Genomic DNA, 6,000 nt, shown 5'->3' with positions numbered 1-6,000 from the left:
TCCCGCTCGAAGTCTCGCGATCCGAGATTTCGGGCGCCATTTTCCCCTCTGCGCGCCGGCCGTAGTCTCGCGATCGCGGGACTTCGGCTATTCAGCCTGTGTGTTCCTCTTGCTGCACGCACCGGACAGTACCGCTCGGCTTGTCGGACGTGTCCCGGTGTCTACCTGTACCCGTTGCGGTCCCTGGCGATTATCTGTGCCCTGGCAGTTCTTGTGCCCATCAGTGACCTGTGAGTACTACCGTTTTTCCTGTTTGTTCCTCTACTTATTTTCTTGTATGGTGTTACATTACTGCCCCTTTCTTCTCTTCTAGTGCTTTCTGCTGCTTCCTGGCTGGGGTGACTAACTCCTGCCATTCGCTGCTACAATGTCAGTTCGGAAAAATTCGGTTGCTTCTATGGCCCCTAATGACCCCCCCCCCCTGCAGGACAGGTCTCCCCTACGCAGGATAGAAGGTCTGAGGTGCTGCACCCGGATGCTCATGATTTGGCACTTCAACAGTCCATTTCTAATGCCATTATAGCCGCCATGGGTTCGATGTCCTCTGCATTAACCCAGACTATTTCTCAGGCCCTCATGGCTCGCCCTAGCACCGTTGTTCAGAGCACGGTCCCACCTCCAGAACCATTACCTACTGCCTCCAGAACAACTCAGATTGATGGGCCATCCCCATCCCAGGATAACGCGCTTCGCTCGCGTAAAAGAGCTTGCACCCGCCAGGCAGAAAAAACGCAGGCATGGAAGACTGCCAGGTCTCTACCTGAGCCAGTGTCAGACTCTGATAGAGAGTCGGAGGAGGAGGCTCATGATAATGACGATGATTTACTTTTTGATATGGAGGATGATTTGGCGGATGTCGCCGTGGACCCGGCACTTAACGTATGCCCGGAGCCCACTTTTCAACTTCAGGGGTCAGCAGAGGATCTGTAAAAGGATCCATCTGGAGTACCATTATTTAACCCCGACGAGCTGCACCATCCCCGCTCTGCGGAATGGATGCCCGCCACACATGTGGCACAATACCTGGAAGCTCGCATACGCAATCCTCTTAGCAAGGAATCGCGAAATAAATTACGGGCTGAATGCCCTCGCCCTTTGATACCACACAAAGTGTGTGAGACCCCCTCAGTGGATCCGAAAATGGTCCAATTCTTGGCGAAGACGGGTTTTAATCCCCGCAAAGGGCTGGACTCTGCTTTAAAAGCAGTCCAGGATAAGTTGCTGGATATTACGGGTCCCTTAGCCAAAATTTTCGACATGGCTGAGTCCGCTAAGGCGGCTGGTGGCCAGGTGGACCCTGAAGAACTGAGAGGTTGGGCCCAAAGAGCCATTTGTGTGGCTGGTAATGTCAATGCCTCTCTGGCCATTGAAAGGCGTAAGGCCATTTTGATGAAAATCAAGCCAAAGTTGTCCAATCTGGCTTTGACTGAAGCGGGCAAAGATGCCCAGGGTTTGCTCTTCGGCGACTCTTTTATTAAAGAGTTGGGAAAGTATGTAGGAGCATTTACGGCGCTTGATAAGGCCCAGACGTCAATGCGTCGAGTCTTCCAAGGGCGTTTTTTCCAACAGGGCCGGCAGTTCTAGGGGCCGACTGTCCGGCCGTTCCAGTTTTCATGCCCGGGGTTCCGGCAGAGGCTCCTTCTCCTACCGAGCATCCCTCCAGGATCAGAGGCACCAGCCATCCTTTTTCCCATCGCGAGGTGCCCCCTTCCGGTCACGCAGTTACAGAGGGAATCCGAACTCCCGACGACCGTTTGGTAAGTCCCATTCTTCATCCTCTACCTTTTTTAGACCAATGTGTTGGAGGCAGACTCCGGTTCTTTTCCCATGTGTGGCCAGGCATAACCTCCGACCAATGGGTTCTTTCCACTGTACAAGGGTTCACAATAGATCTGATTGCCGATCCGAGTTCTATCCCGGTGCCCCATTCAATACCCCTGTCCAATTCAGCTCGGCCCCTCTTTCAGAGAGAGCTGTCGGATTTACTGCAGAAAGGCGCGATCGAGCGCGCACCAGGGACTCGATGGGGTGTGGTCAGCAGTATTTTTCTGGTGCAAAAGAAAGGGGGCCAGATGCGCCCCGTGATCAATTTGAAAGCCTTAAACGCTTTCGTACAGTATCGGCACTTCAAGATGGAGGGCATCCATCTGTTAAGAGATCTGCTCCTTCCAGGCGACTGGATGGCAAAGATCGATCTCAAAGACGCATACCTGACTGTCCCGGTGTCCCCCTCTTCAAGAGACCTGCTTCGATTTCTGTGGAACGGTCAGACTTGGCGTTTCACCTGCCTCCCGTTTGGCCTCTCCTCTGCCCCCTGGTGTTTTACCAAAATCATGCGCCCAGTGGTGGCGTGGCTCCGCGGCAGAGGTGTCCGCCTCATCGTCTACTTAGACGATATCTTGATCATGGCCCAGTCTCCATCTCTCCTGTTGAAGCATATTCACCTGGCGGTGTCCCTCCTTTCCAATTTAGGGTTCATCATCAACCAGGAGAAGTCTTGTCTGACCCCTGCCAGGTCAGTGGAGTTCCTGGGATTCCAAGTGGATTCATTGGAATTATCCCTCAGTCTCCCTCTCTCCAAAATCAAGGCCATTCGCAAAGAACTGCGACATGTTCTTCAATTGCCCCGGATGTCGTTGCGGCATTTGGCGAGGGCAATCGGACTTCTGGCCGCCTCGATCCAAGCCATCTTTCCAGCCCCTCTTCATTATTGGGCGTTGCAGCGACTCAAAATCGCTCACCTGCGGACAGGGGCCTCTTACGCCGATTTTGTCACGTTGGACGCAGAAACAAAAGACGAACTGAGGTGGTGGATCCACAACCTGTCGTCCTGGAATGGCAGAGCTATTGTGGGTCCCCAACCGGATCTCATCATAGAATCCGATGCGAGCCTGCACGGATGGGGAGCACATTTGTCATGGAACCATGAACCAGACGTACAACAAGAGATAAGTGGAAAATAAGAAGGTTTTATTGAAGAGCAAGCCGTAAGCAAAGTCCAAACGGATGGCTAAACCGAAGCAGGGTCTTGCAGAGACAGAGGTCAGGAACCAGAAGGGTAGTCAGACGAAGCCAGGATCAGGAACCAACGGGGTAGTCAGACGAAGCCGGAATCAGGAACCAACGGGGTAGTCAGACGAGGCCAGGATCAGGAACCAGAAGCAGCAGCAGTCTTGGAAGCATGTGAACACAGGAGGACCAAGCAAGGAACTGAAGCCACAGACCTCCTATATATATGAGCTAGGCATCCAGCTCCTCCCAGTGGGAAGGAGGAGCCGCAGGGTGGGAGGCTACAAGAAAACCCAGAAACCAAGATGGCCGCCAGCACATGTCAAACGAAGGGAACAGCAAGGAGGTAAGACCATGACAGTACCTCCCCCTCAAGGGCCCCTCCTCCGCGGAGTAAGGAACGGTTTCTGAGGGAAGCGTGCGTGGAAGGCTCGGAGCAAGACAGGAGCATGGACATCTGCGGAGGGAACCCAGGAACGCTCCTCTGGACCATAACCACGCCAATGGACCAAAAACTGCACCCGGCCGCGGACCAGGCGTGAGTCCAGGATATTGCTCACCTCATACTCCTCACGATTGCCCACTTGGACCGGACGAGGCCGAGGAATCGAGGAAGTGAAACGATTACACACCAGTGGCTTCAACAGGGAGACATGAAACACGTTGGAGATCCGCATGCCAGGAGGAAGCGCAAGGGCATAGGCTACCGGGTTTACCCTGCGAAGCACTCGGAAGGGACCAACAAAGCGAGGCGCCAGCTTGGGAGTGGGCACTCGAAGGTTGAGGTTGCGGGTGGACAACCATACGCGGTCTCCGACCTGGTAGGAAGGAGCGGGCGCTCGTCTGCGATCAGCCTGGAGTTTCTGGCGCTGCGCAGAGACCTCAAGGGACCTCTGGATCTGTACCCAAGAAGCACGTAGGACGGAAAGGTGATCCTCCACAGCCGGAATATCCTGGGGAGAGAATACCTCCGGTAACACGGCAGGTTGGAACCCATAATTGGCCATGAAGGGAGACGTCCCAGAGGAAGAGTTCACCGCCGTGTTCCTGGCAAACTCAGCCCAAGGCAGGAGGTCAACCCAATTGTCTTGGTGATCGGAGACATAGCAACGAAGGAATTGCTCCAAGGCCTGATTGGATCGTTCTGCGGCCCCATTGGACTGAGGGTGGTAGGCCGAGGAGAAAGAGAGATGAATCCCCAACTGGGAGCAAAAGGCGCGCCAGAACCTGGACACAAACCGACTCCCCCGATCCGACACAATCTCCTTGGGCAAACCGTGCAACCGGAAGACCTCCCTGGCAAAAATCGAGGCCAACTCTTGTGCAGAGGGTAACTTCTTGAGAGGAACACAGTGGCACATTTTGGAAAACCGATCCACTATCATGAGAATGACCGTATGGCCTCGGGATGCAGGGAGGTCCACAATGAAATCCATCCCCAGGTGTGACCATGGACGCTCCCCGGTGGCTATGGGTTGCAAAAGGCCCAACGGAAGGTGCCGAGGGGACTTACTCTGGGCACAAACGGAGCATGCCGCTACATATGCGGCGATGTCGGAACGTAGGGAAGGCCACCAGAACAGACGTGAAACAGCCCAGGACAGCTGATTCTTTCCAGGATGCCCCGCGGCCTTGGAGTTATGGTAGGTTCGCAACAACCGAGTGCGCAACTCCTCAGGCACAAAACACCTGCCGTTGGGTCTCCCAGAGGGAGCACCAGATTGAGCCGCCAAAATCTGCTCACCCAGGGGAGAGGTCAGGCTGGTGCGAATGGCGGCCAGGATCTGATTCGGAGGTATGACCGAAGTCGAAATCGACTCCTCCCCGGACAGCTCGGAGTACTGCCGTGATAAGGCATCCGCTCTGATGTTCTTGGAACCGGGTAGGTAGGAGACCACGTAATTAAAACGTGACAAGAACAGAGCCCATCTGGCCTGACGTGGTGTCAATCTCTTGGCCTCAGAGAGGTAGGTCAGATTCTTGTGGTCCGTCAGGATGAGAACCGGAACCACCGAGCCCTCGAGCAAGTGCCTCCATTCTTTAAGGGCCTGCACGATGGCCAATAACTCCCTGTCACCAATCTGATAGTTGCACTCCGCGGAAGACAGTTTCCGGGAGTAAAACCCACAAGGAAGCAGAGGACCCTCCGGTGTTCTACGCTGAGACAGGAGGGCGCCTACTCCCGTCTCAGACGCGTCCACCTCAAGGACAAACGGCAACCCAGGGTTGGGATGCGACAGAATCGGAGCCGACACAAAGGCGGACTTTAGAGCCTCAAAAGCTCGGATGGCCTCGGGCGGCCAGACCTGGGGATTGCTGCCCTTCCTGGTCAGATCCGTGAGAGGCTTGGCTAGCATGGAAAAGTCCCTGATGAACTTCCGATAATAATTGGCGAAGCCCAAAAAGCGCTGCAGGGCACGAAGACCACTGGGCTGGGGCCACTGTAAGACAGCCGAAACCTTCTCAGGATCCATGGAGAACCCCTCAGCGGAAATGATGTAACCTAAGAAGGTTACCTGGGATCGGTGAAATTCGCATTTCTCAAGCTTACCGAACAGCTTGTTCTCTCGTAACCGTTGCAACACTCGTCTGACATCCAGAACGTGGGCCTCCATGGATTCAGAATATACCAAGATGTCATCCAAATAGACCACCACACACTGCTGCAACAGGTCACGGAAAACATCGTTGATGAATTCCTGGAAGACTGCGGGCGCATTGCACAACCCAAAGGGCATAACCAAGGATTCATAATGACCGGTCCTGGTGTTAAACGCGGTCTTCCACTCATCGCCCGCCTTGATCCTTACCAGGTTATATGCCGCCCTCAGGTCGAGTTTGGTAAAGACCGTGGCCCCTTTGAGGCGATCGAACAGCTCGGAAATCAAGGGTATCGGGTAAGCGTTCTTTATCGTGATGCGATTGAGACCCCTGTAATCGATGCAAGGCCTCAATTCACCGCCCTTCTTTTTCACAAAGAAAAATCCAGCC

Source organism: Bufo gargarizans, chromosome 4 (assembly GCF_014858855.1).
Source record: "Bufo gargarizans isolate SCDJY-AF-19 chromosome 4, ASM1485885v1, whole genome shotgun sequence".
Classification (NCBI taxonomy): domain Eukaryota; kingdom Metazoa; phylum Chordata; class Amphibia; order Anura; family Bufonidae; genus Bufo; species Bufo gargarizans.
This window is presented reverse-complemented; position numbering follows the sequence as displayed.